This window comes from Mustela nivalis, assembly GCF_964662115.1.
Source record: "Mustela nivalis genome assembly, chromosome: 16".
Classification (NCBI taxonomy): domain Eukaryota; kingdom Metazoa; phylum Chordata; class Mammalia; order Carnivora; family Mustelidae; genus Mustela; species Mustela nivalis.
Genome location: NC_139035.1, coordinates 8,747,721 through 8,761,250, shown reverse-complemented (window position 1 = coordinate 8,761,250; position 13,530 = coordinate 8,747,721).

The following is a 13,530-nucleotide window of genomic DNA, read 5'->3' as shown; positions in this document are numbered from 1 at the left end:
GAGGTATAGCGACTTCAAGCCATTCAGAAAGACATCTGATTAACTCTCGGTACCCATTCTCTCCTTTGCCTCCTAACAACCAAGCTCCCAACATTTTAGCTGGGAAATCACTGCCCAGTTAAAGATTTTCTTTCCCCACCTACCCAGCCACAGGTAAGACCACGTAACAGATTCTGGCCAATGGGCTGTGAATGAAATTGTCATCTGCCCCCTTTTGGGTTACGTTGTTAAAAGGGAGCCATTTGCCCCAGGCTGTGGACTAAATTTTTGTGTCCCCCTGAAATTCCAGTGTGAAAGGCCTAACCCCATGGGATGGTTTTAGAGATGGGGGCTTTAGTTTCCAAATAAAGGTCTATTGGATTGGCTCTGTCAAAATCAGCTTCCAAAGAACTTGTAAGGGCTCTAACTTCTGTCATTTTATCCAGATAATTCTGTGGCACAGCTTCTGGGGCAGAATACTGCCAGGTGTTTGCCCCCTTCTGGTCCCAGCCCCTCAGGACTCCCACGTCACACCTGCCTCTGCCCTTCTCTCTACACTGGCAATCTGCTCCAGGTCTCTTCTCCGTCCTGCCATCTTTGGCCCCTACCTGTTTCTCAGTAAGCGCACAGCCTCCACAGATGTGGGGGTTACAGCGCCTTCAAAGAGGAGTCCCTTGTCCCCTCCCAGCTCCCTCCAGGGCAGCCTGCTCCCCTCCACGGCACCAGCCTTGCTGCCAGAACAGGGACTGGACAATGTGCTGACAAGAGCCCCGCCCAGGCTGCCTCCTGCCTAGGTGAGGTAAAGGACTCCATGGGTAGATTAAATATCAGAATGGATATGGCTGAAGAAAGATTTAATGATCTGGAAGATTACTGAGGAAAGGAAAGAATGAGAGCAAAGGGGCACAGAAAGCAGAAGTAAAAGCATTACTCTCTGCATAGTAGGGTTGCCAAGGAGCAAAAAAATAAATAAAGAGAAAAAAATTTGAAGACATAATTTCCCAGAATTAGAGAAAGAATATTTACATTGAAAGGTCTTGTCCGGTGCTAAACAAGGTCAAAGAGGGTAGGGGGAAAACCATAATTGTGTGTTTTTTCCTCATAGTGAAATTGAAGAACATTAAAGCTAAGAAAACATTCTAAAAGCTTACAGAGGGAAAGAGCAGATCACCTTAAAAGGAACAGGAACTGGACTGAAATCAGGATTCTTGATAGTAGTAGAGAAAAATCTTCCCAGTATTCAAGATAAGGAATTTTGAACCTAAATATTTCTTTAAAAAAAAAAAAGATTTTATTTATTTACTTGACAGACAGAGATCACAGGTAAGCAGAAAGGCAGGCAGAGAAAGGAAGAAGCAGTCTCCCCGCTGAGCAGAGAGCCCGACTCGGGACTCGATCCCAGAACCCTGGGATCACCACCCGAGCCGAAGGCAGAGTCTTAACCCACCGAGCCAGCCAGGTGTCCCAAACCTAAATATTTCTATTCAGCCAATCTTTTATTTAAATGTGAGGATAGTGGGGCGCCTGGGGGGCTCAGTCAGTTGAGCACTGGACTCTTGATTTCAGCTCAGGTGGTGATCTCAGAGTTGTATGATTGAGCCCCCTGTCAGCCTCTGTGCTGGGCGTGGAGCCTCTTTGGGATTCTCTCTCTCCTTCTTCTGCCCTTTCCCCGCTTACTAGCTCAAAGGCTTGCTCTCTCCCTCTTTCTCACACACACAAAATAAAAAAATACAAATAAAAAACGTGAAGACAAAATGAGGATATTATAAAGCTATCCTGAGTCTAAGGAAAATTTGTGCCACAGTTTATGTCTCTTTGCAAGACTTCGTTGGGATACACTTTAAGAAGGGAATTTAATCCATAAAGGAGCCAAAGGATATTAGGAAATAAAAAGACATAAAATTCTGATACATGATATAACATGAATGAACCTTGAAAACATTATACTAACTGAAAGAAGCTAGTCTAAAAGGCTACAAATATGATTCTGTTTATACAAAATGTCCGGAATAGAAAATCCAGGGACAGCAAGAAGATTAGTGATGGCCAAGGGCTAAGCAGGGAAGGTGAGTAGTGACTGCCAATGGGTGCACAATTTCTTTTGACGGGGTGATAAAATGTTCTGGAATTAGACAGTGGTGATGAGTGTACGACTTTGTGATTATACTAAAACCCACCAAATCGTACTCTTTAAAAACAGATTTTAAATAAACACAAAAAAGATACTACAAAAGTCAGCTTAAAAAAAAAAAAAAAGGGAAGGGACACCTGGGTGGCTCAGTTGGTTAAGTGGCTACCTTTGGCTCCAGGTCATGATTCCAGGGTCCTGGGATCAAGCCCCACATTGGGCTCCCTGCTCAGCAGAGAGCCTGCTTCTCCCTCTCCCTCTGCCTGCTGCTCTGCTTACTTGTGTTCTCTCTATGTCTGTCACATAAATAAATAAAATCTTAAAAATAAAAAAAGCAATAATCTACCTCTCTCTCCTGCCAAAAAATATCTGTAATGTTTCAGACTTTGAACTCCAGACCATAGCCACAGGCCAGGAGGAGAGGGTGGAGGGAGTTACCAGAAAGCACGCTAAGAGCTTTTTCTCAGTCAAGAGGAAGACAAAGATATGCAAAAGTTTTAAGCTTTGAAGTGAAATATAAACATAAGTAAAAAAATCTAAATAAAGCTGGAAGTAACCTGAGTTCAAGCATTTATATTTATATATATAATTATATATTTATATATTATATTATTAATTATGTTATTATATATGAAATTATATTTAATATTATATATTTTATTTTTATATGAATTATATTAAATTTATTTAATATAAAATATGTTTACTATACTATTAAAATGTTAATACATAGTACATATAAGATATATTCATTATATATATCAATACATGTTATTTTTTGACAAATTGCTTTCCTCTCATTTCCTTTTTATATTTAGCAAGTATATATTATATATAAATAAAAATCTATTTCATATTTATCAGAAACTAAAATATTTTCTATTTATTTTCTGTGCATATATTTACATAAAATATATGTATAAACGCACTACATTTCTATGTAAGGTGCATTATAATGTATATTTTTAAAATTACACTTGCAGATACATTATATTCACTCTGACTTTCACGCCAAGGTATAAATGGGACGTTAGAAACATTTTTAAAGAGCTTTGTGTTTGGTGGGGTTGAGGAGCCTCTGCTCAAAACCATCCTGGTGTATCACTCCTGTACACCGTCTTTTTCTCAGTTACTTCTCTGTTGATTGCTTATTCATTTGTTTCCCACCCCTGGAGCACAGGCTTCATGAGAGCTAGGTCACAGCCTGCCTGTGACCAGCCCTGCCCACCTGCCCAGGCACATGGGACACTCATGACTCACATCTGTCTGTCCACGTCACTGGCCCACACAGAGCCAGCCAGTTCTTCTACCGTAGAGTCAGGCCAGTTCAGCTCTGAGCCCGCACAAAATAAGTATGGGGGGGATTCAAAGAGCCCCGGCACAGTGGCCAGAGACTTTCCATCACCTGTCACAAGGAAGGGGCAGCCCACCTCTATACACGTACCAACGTGGAGGAAACTGTGAGAGCCGTGGGCTTGCCCAACTTTGCACTCTGGATGTGATCCCCAGGTAGCCTCTGCCAGGAGGGGTCAGCCCTCTGCAGGGCAGATACACGAGATTCCCCAACTCTCACCTCATCGCAGCCGCAAAAATCCTATCAAAACCCTTCTGAGAACGGTAGAGGCTTAGAGACAAACAGATCAGCAGAGAGAAGATAGAGACTCGGAGGGCTGCCTACAGTCCTTTCTCAGCAACCCAAGTCGTAAAGATGACGACCACCCCAGTTACACCAGCTGAGAACTCCTTCCTAGGGCTTGCTCTAGGATGAATAAAACACATATTTCAGGTACCTAAGGGTTACACTGCCAGCCGTCAGTAAACACCTGATACACGGATGAAGAATAAATGCCTACTACAGGGCCTGACTCATGGGTGCCGTTCAATTACAGGTAGCTGTCAGGGACACGGAGAAACAGGCGATCCAGATCTAAAGGATGAGGGTCATGAACAGCAAGGAACTTCTGAGGGGTCTCTACACTATCTATGAAAATAAATTTGAATAAAATAAACTCATTTGAGGAAATGTCTTCACATACACTGGCTTCACCATACACTGGCTTTAAAAACCGAGTCTTTTTCAAAATAGCATCTCATGTATCACAAATTTACTTACACACTACTTCCCTGGGCAAATTTTTTGCTTTGATTGAATCACATCTGTATTAATGTTTTAATAATAGAGAATATGGTGAGTAAATGCTTACTACTTCGCTGGGGGAAATGAAAAGAAATTAGCTTAATTACAGCAGAAAGGGCTTAGGGTAGGAATGAGGAAAAACACATTGCTATTGAAAACAAAGAAATTCTCTATTAAATTTGTTCTATGAACACCTTCACATAAATTATTAAAGACACCGAGTAACCCTCTGACTTTAGTGGGCTTTCTGGAATCAAGAGAACCAATTAGGGGAGATCCCTTGATATGCACAATTTCTCTATTTTGCAAGTGCACTTCCGATCTCATTATCGCAAACTCTTAGATCAGAAAGGAATCTGAATGGCCATTTAATTGAATCTTAGCATTTCACAAGTGGAATCTGAGACCCCAGGAGGTTGAACTGATTTGCCAAAGGTTGCACAACAGTTAACTGTTCACTCGGGACTGGACACAATTCTCTCAAATACCATTTCAATGCTGTTTCTACTGCATATTATTTCCACCTTTTTATTCTCTGGCACTCCTGTTCTTTAAAGTCTTAATTTATTCAGCTTAATTTTAAATCCAAATCGAACCCCAAACCCCGTCCCTTTGCAAGCTTTCTTTCTCAGTGTCCATGGCCCACAGTCACTCTGTACCCTTTTCATTTTACTTTGTTGAAAACATAGTCTTACTTGGACGAGCTGTATCTCCTCCAATATTACATCCAGCAGAAAATATATTCCACATGTTTAATAACAATACTCCTAAAATTTGATTATAGCAATGAGGTGTTGTAGGTGTAACTTACGATTTTTACCATCAAAACCATAATTTTTAGAAATGGGAAGAGTAATGTGGGAAAATATTCTCACCGCTGGTGAAGAATCACGTTTTCACAGGGTTTGCAAACAGGGAAATATTTGTGGTTTTGTCTCATATGTTTTGCTTTTTTTTGGCAAAAGCAAAAGGCAGTTTTCTTTGCAATAAAAACGGCCTTTCGTTTTCGCCAATGCTTCACATCCATTTTTGCCAAGCAAAAAGCTGTTTTCCCAGGAGAAAACAGCTCAAGCTGAAATAAAAGTGAAGCACAATTTGTAAAATTTCCCTCTTTGAAAACAAGAATCACACCCTCAATGCAAATGCTACCTTAGGGGCCTTGCACAGAGAAAGATAATGGGAAAGCCATGGTGAAAACATACATATAAACAAGCTTTCTAGTAGACACAAAAATAAGCCCCAAGTCAGAGCCATGGCGAAAACATATATATAAACAAGCTTTCTAGTAGACACAAAAAATAAGTCCAAAGTGAGGCAGGTGGAAGTTTTAAAATCCTGCTCAAAATTCATGCTGTGAGAGTCCACTCTTCACCTCTGTGATCCCAATGTGCCTTGGGAAGAAGTCTTAAAATGGATCTTATTGGATCCAGCTGTGATTTTTCTGGATGGCTTCTGTATCAACAACAGCATCTTAACATCTTTTTCGTATACCGTGATCCATTCTGATACTTAACAAAACCATGAAAACTAGGAAACATGGGCATCATCTCTAGCTTATATAAGTTCCTCTGACACTTAATGAAGAGGAAGGGTTCCGAGAGGACACGATGCTCACTAGTGACCCTTTCCAAGGTTATCAAGGTGCCAGGACCTGGGTTTGACCCAGATGCATGATGCCTTCTTTGTGCTTTACCTTGAGACTCTTTATAATAAATTATAAATTCCAACCAGAAATTCCTTATGTGTCATGGAACTGGCTTTTTTCTGTTTAATTCATTTTGCTCTGTGTTTTCCCATGTATGATGATACCTGTGTATCCTTTGACGTGTCATGGTATCTTGAGCTGGACATCCTTGCTGTTAGAAAGACAACCCCTATAGAAAATCTTGGTTATGAAAAAAATCAGAAGTTTCCAATAGCCATGCCAATTACAAACAGATAATATAGTAACTGTCACCTAGAAGTGGGCCACTTATGACATGGAAAAATAGAAAGATTAGAATCATTTTTGATTAATAGCCATGTTTAATGAGCTATTCTTTGAGACTTAGCCTCTGGAGAAATTTTTTTTATTAAATGTATTCAAACAAAAGCTGTAACCAGATTGCAAAATGACCCTCAAGTTCTTAATTTGTTTAAATGAAGATGTTTGATTCTAAAACTCTACATTTATCAGAATTATTATTGTACAGTTCATTATTTCACATTTAAGCAGCCACAAAAAGTGAGTAAATACTTTGCATAGATTCCAACCTAGATGTGGACATCTCTTGGGTATACCATAGACACATCTTCACTCCCCCGTCATCTGTCCCAGTGCTGGCATTCTTCCTTGAACGAGAGCTCAATTCTCACCTCCTCTGAGAGCAAAGACTTCTCTATTCCACCTTTCTTAATTTCTCCATCCAGTTGATTTCATGCTATAAAATTTACCACTGTGTCACAGAAGTGTCACCTTAAAAATGGTCAATTTTACGGTAAATATCAAATGTGTATTTACTACAACAAAAAATTAGGGGGCCAACTGGGTGGCACAGTTGATTAAGTGTCCGACTCCTGATTTCAGCTCAGGTCATGATCTCAGGGTCATGGATCAAGCCCTACGTCGGGCTCCATGTTCAGCATGGTGTCTGCTTAAGATTCTCTCTCTCTCTCCCTCTGCCCCTCCCCCACAACATGCATTCACACTCTCTAATAAATAAATCTTTAAAATTTTTAGGAAAAAAAAAATGAGAGTTCATGCTAGCCAAGGCCACATATAAGTCTAAAGAACTTAAAATAAAACATTTATGTAATTGTTCCCTTAAAAAATGTTACTGTTTAACTGCATATTGCTGGGGTATTTCAGATGTGTACATTATTTATTATATCTTCCTAACTAGATTGATTGTAAGATTCCTGAAAGCTTGAACAATTTCTAAACCTTTGTAAGCCCTTCCCAGGACTTACAACAGTGCTGTGACACAGCAGATAATGAATCAATAATTACTGACAATAAAGAAGGATTTAGTTGGACACACCTCAGTTGATGCTTTTCTTAAAATTTTAAATAAATATCAGCAAGACAGCCACTAGGAAAGTTATACCTCATCACCTCTGATCTCAAAACTCTTAATCAATATTATCCAGTCCCTTTATTCTTTACCCATAGTTAGCCTTTATATATGTAAAGAGGCGATTTCACGGGGGCAGAAATGGAGCCTAACCTCTGGTAGTAAACAGCAGCTTGCATTAACTCTAAGGTTGGTACCTTGGACAGCGCCTCTGCGTCGATGGATTGAGTGGCATATTTGATTAAGAAAGCCTTCAGAAAGCAGACAACTAAGAAAAGAGGAATGGGCAGGGACAGAGAAGCAGCAGGACAGACAGCAGAACAGTGATATTCAATTAGTGCATTAGTGCACTTCAGAAACCCCTAGAGCACCACTTGGAAGCCTTGGGCTTCCTGTCTCCTTGTATATCATGGGAGGCTGGGGGCTCCCCAGAGTCTACATCAGTCAGATGACGGCAGGACATCTGGAGCATGTCTGCGGATGTGGAGTCGCCCTGCATTGACAAGGGGAGAGGAGGCAGGGCCAGCTCCAGCCATGTGGCTCTAGCATCGATGTGCTTCTGCCCTCCAGCACACACTGTGGAAGGGCCATCGATTCAGCAAGGGCAGGACGGTGCCTGTCACCCTTCCCTCTCCAAAGTCGATGTTAAGAAGCTGGCATTTATCAGAACGAACAAACACCTGCTGCCAGTGGAGTATGCCCAGAATAAGGACACATAGAAGAGCACCCAGAGAGCTGGTAATGAGAAGCAGGGGCTCTTGAGACAGAGTGCCACCAAATGCAGGCTTTCACTCACACTGTGCGTGACATTCTGTTACAACCAGCAACAGCCCCCGCAAGAAGGAAGTCTGTGATCTTACTTTGGGGAGATTGGGGAAATCATATGCAGGTTTCTTCTTGAGATATATCCCAGAGTCTCAGCCTTTTGTTCCTTATTTCTCATCTACAGCAATTCATTTATATTCCACTGGGCTTCTGCACATAAAATTCATCTCTGTGTGGGTGGAAGTAGCCCCAACTTACTTACTTCCGTGCTGTTCACAGAGTTATTTTCATTATTGGTACATGATGTGCTATCTCTGTAACTCACTGTACTTGGAGAAACAGTGGTGGACTCTGGAGGGTAAAATTGAGTTTAATGGCCTTAACTCTCTTGTTGCCATCGGGGTAAACCCTGCTCTCCATCACCCTTTATCACATGCCTATATCGCCAAACCTGCATCTACACCCTCAGTGATAAAACTGGTGTGGATTTCAGTGACTTAGACTTGATGTGGTGCTCAGTGGTCTCCATTTATATCACACAAAAGCAAATTGCTAACCCAGTTTTCTGTGTTCCAGGTTCCCCACTGAGAAACTTACTCTGACACCAGGCAAGACCTCGAACATAATTTCAACCAACTCCAGGTAAGGATTTGGTCTGGTTTCAACAATCTAAGCTAACATTTACTGAGTGCCTTCCATGTGCTAGGCATTTCCATAGGTCTTATTAATTATGCCAACAGCAGCTCTGGAAAGTGACTATGACCTCATCTTGTGGAAGAAGAAACTGAAGCATAGAGAAGATAAATAATATTCCAACAGCCAAGTTGCTCGCTAAATAGCAGAGCCGGGTTTAAATCTAGGACTGCCTCTCTCTGGGGTCCCCATCGGTCCCTTTCTTTCTGCTGTGCTGCCTCTCCTAGGGCATGCAAGACCTGTGGGACAGGGGTGGCCACCAAGCGTCACTTGCAGTGCAGCAAACAGAGAGGCAGCTCGACCCCATTCAGAAAGTCATAAATGCCTTCCTTTCTGCCCCCTGCATGATGCTGTGGTACTTGCAGAAAGAAGCAAGCCTCCTTCCATCGACCCCTTTGGAGGAGGCTGACCACAGCTAGATCACCAAACCCTCTTTCCACCACGTTGCTCAGGCAGGGTAAGGCACTGATGACCTGAAATTACCTCTTAATATTCGACTCTGGTTTTCCTGCTTCCAGAGATAAGGGAACATCCCAAGGATATCCTCAATGTTGAGATCTCACAGTTAAAGGCATGAGTGTTCTCAGTCTATGCAGGGTCTGAACCCAGGCTGTCCAGGTTCAAGTATGATTCTGCCACCTGCTAACTGACTGATCTTGGGCAAATCGCTTCCCTTTTCTGTGTCTTGGTCTCTTCCTCCCTAAAAACGTTAAAGATAACAGTAAGTATTTCACAGGGTTAGATTTTCTCTTTGTACTTGTAGCAGTGACCCTGGCAGAGCTCTCCTTCCTTCCCCGAGACCCACAGCATGGCTGACCAGGAGTCTTTATGAGGACGTAGATTTATAAGAGCTTGGGAAATGTAATTTCTGTTTGCTGGGTCACGTGCCCTGGAAGCAGCCCGGGTGCCTTCCTTCGTACCCATGGGCTTATTCCTCATTTTAGGCCTCTGCGATTTGGGAAAGGCAAGGGGACAGCACGAGATGCCTCCTACTGGTAATGCTCTTTGATCATCAGTGGAAACTACTTCACATCCTCCCTGCTGGCTTTTCCCTGGCGTCTATCATGACAACAACCCATTCATCTCAGGCCCTTCTCTAGGCTTGGATGCGTTCTGTGTTCTACAGTGGTTTTAGAGGATCTTCAATAATTCAAGAATTATTGAAATGAAGGCTCTCGACCTCAAGGACCTTGCAGACTGCATCCTTTCACTAGGTCTCCAATTCCTTTGCATCTCCAAGACCCCAATTTTCTGATGTGTTCTTTATCTGATGGGGCTACCTTGACATCCATGTATATATTCAACAGAGTTTGCTAAAGTTGGCAACATTTACTATACCCTGATAGCTTGATACAACTGTACTTCAGAAACACGCTTCTGTGTATTCTAAGACAATTATTTTTAAGGTTTCTTTCCTCCTCCATTTCTATAAGTAAAAATATTTGGAAAATGCATAATGTGATATTTCTATAAAACCTCATCCAACCCTTCACAGACACCGGCCCCCCATTTATGGGACCCATATTGTTGTCGGCACCAACAAAAATGCAAAGAGCAAGCAGGCGAGTCTTCGGCTCTCTGGAACAGATATTTTAGGGAAGGAAACAGTCAATACACTGGCAAGAAGGCGGGACAATTTGTATTACGTATTGGGAGGAAAAGGAGAAAGAGGGAGAGGAAGAGGGAGTGGGTGGGCAGAGACAACAGAATGATACGATAGAGACTAAGTTACAGAAAAGGTAGCAGCACCAGAGTCCTTCAAAAGCAGCGACATTTCGGTTGAGATCCAAAAGAGGAGAAAGCCAAACACACAGAGTCAGGGGAAGAGCCTTCTGCTGGAACGAACCACAAGTGCAAAGGCCCAGGGGTAGAAAAGACCCGGTGGCCCAAGCTAGGGGAGTGGCACAGTGGGAGGCTGGAGAGCAGCAGGATCAGGTGGGGCCTTGGGACCACGAGAACAAGTTTGCACTGGATGTCTCACTGGATGGTGAAAACTCGTCTAGTGTGTTAGCGACTCGCATCCAAACATCCAGGCTCCACACAGGGATCTTTCCTCTCTTTGATCTGGCAGACTCTCCTTCCAACTTTAATAACCATTTGCTATACACACATGTTCGGACAGCACTGCGATGAAGAAGAAAACGCAGAGGAAGGAGCAAGTTTTAGAGAAACCCTGCCAAATCCACATGGAAAGAGAGAGAAACGGAAGCTTTAGTCTGAGCGCTCAGAGTTTTAAAGCTGAGGTAGCTCTCCTATGGTCTCTTACGAAGACATAGATGGGTCGGTGAGGAGCATTTTAAGCTCCTTTGAATAACAGTTTTAATTGCTTTAAAGTGAATTACAGGTGTCAGAAAGGGCAAAGTTTACCTGTTGGAGATGTATCCAAAATCCCGGATATAATTTGTCGATTAATTCATATAAATAACATAACTTTTCCCAGTTCCTAGATATAAACTTAAAATGAGACAACGCTGGGGAAGCTCATTTCTCTTTTACATGAAAAAAAAAAAAATCAGAGTCCTGTGTTCAGAAGCAAAATCTAGAGTGAAAGGGTAGAATACATCCTTTAGACAAACTAGATATGAAAAGACATTTTATAGATACTTGCCCTGAATAATGTGGTAGTTTGTGCATTAAATGCTCTTGCCCCATTAAGAGAATATCTATTTCTTCTAGAATATGGTCTAGACTACCACTTTAAGTAATTGATCACAGGGGTGCCTGGGTGGCTCAGTGGGTTAAAACCTCTGCCTTCAGCTCAGGTCATGATCCCAGGGTCCTGGGATCCAGCCCCGCATCAGACTCTGCTCCACAGGGAGCCTGCTTCCTCCTCTCTCTCTGCCTGCCTCTCTGCCTACTTGTGATCTCTCTCTGCCAAATAAATAAATAAAATCTTAAAAAAAAATAGCTGATCACGCCGTCTTTGGAAAATTAATACCATTTATTTTTAAGGTCTTTCATTTTATTGTTTGCTTGAACTTATCCCAAGACTCTGCTCTGTTCTTTGTATCATTCAAAATGAGAAGAGTAAGACCATCTCTGAGAGCAAGACCACCGCGAATTACTTTCCCCACCACAGTGAACAGAAAGCAGAGAAACCTCTTGATTTAGGAAGAAGAACTTTCTCTCTGGCAGATTTAATTAAATACCTAAATGTTAATAAAGCATTTGTCAGTGGACTATTTAATTACTTTGAAAGCAGCGCACTCCCCCATGTTCATTTTCCAGATGAGGAAGTTGAGAATCACATCGATTTAGGAAATAATCTCTAGGACAATGCATTTTACAATCTTGAGCCAGGAAGAAATCATCCCACCTTCTCTTTCTTGTAAAAACTCATGCTAATATTGTCACTCCATGTACTGAAAGCCAGGAAGTAAAGGTCTCCCTGAACTCAGAGAATAAAATCACTTTTCTGACAGATCCTTTTAGCATGGGTTCCAAATTGCAGAATAAAAAAAAATACAGCATACATCTCTTCTCCATATTTATATCTTCTGTATTTACATCAGAAGGGAATTTTAATTTAGGAAACACAGCAACTTGTATTTTAAGAACAAATTAGCCTCATTAGCTAGTACAAAATGCTGTTCCTCCAGCTATCATTTTGAGATTTTCTTAAAATTAGATTCATCTTTCCTTCGCCATCAGAAGCCAACCCTCAGATTAAATGACAGCCTCCAGCCACACACAGAGAGAACATGGCGGATCAGTCGTCGCTTCTGGTCACCGCCTTTGCGGCTATCAGGAACATCCAAAAGGACAGGAAAAATAAGCCATGTGCCACAAGCCCTTAGATGGGGAAGTTTTTAAATGGGCACCTCTGGGTGGAACTTTGCGGAGGAAGGGGCATCTGGCGAGGTTTCTCGGGTCCTGAAAGATGAGCGTATCCACTGAATTCTTCAGTGTTGAAGGGTCACGGCCAGGGTAAACCGAGTGGCTTTGGAATGAAAAGTATGATAACAATGTCAACTCATATTTTTCCAGCCTGGCCCTCCTCTGACTCCCCAAAGAGAGAATCTCATAGTTTCTCTTCACAAGTTTTCCGGTTTTCCTTCTTGTCTGTTTCAGTCCTGTTCAACGAGGGTATACACTTCTATGCCAATTATGTTTGAATAATTCCTGACTCATGGGTAAAAGATCAAGAAAACACCCTGAAATTTCAGTGCTCCATTCTTGTGAGTCTTTTAAGCTAACTCACACCATCCATTATCCTAAAAATGAGCCCATCACCTGTTCCTCACTTTTGTTGCTTTACGCGGATTTCTCTCTGGCCTTCTATATCTGTGTGCTCCCCAGACACGCGGACCTGAACACAATATTCCAGGTGTGTTTCTGCCAAATGCACTAAATTACTCCACTTCTCCCTCATGACGTGATGTCTCTACACATACAGCCCCAAATCACATTAGCTTCCATGGCATATTGCAAACATGTCTAATTTGTTGTCCACTCTCCCTAGGTCTCTCTGGCATTACTGCTTTCTGGATGTTTCCCTCTTGCTGCTTACTTTTATAGCTTGTTGTTTTGTTTTTTTTCTCCCCCTCCCAAGCGCTGGGGTTACACCTGTCTGCCTTCATTCCCATTCTGTTTGATCCTGTCCGTATTTTTAACCTCAGAAACCCCTTGTAGCATTTTTCTTTATTCACTGGTGTGTTTCCAACTCTTCTTGATTTAATTTCATCTGTAAATCTAATTAACATGCTGTTTACTACATTTTTTTCCAGGTTACAAATGGACACGTTCAGAAAGGGAAAAAAAAATAGCACTAACAG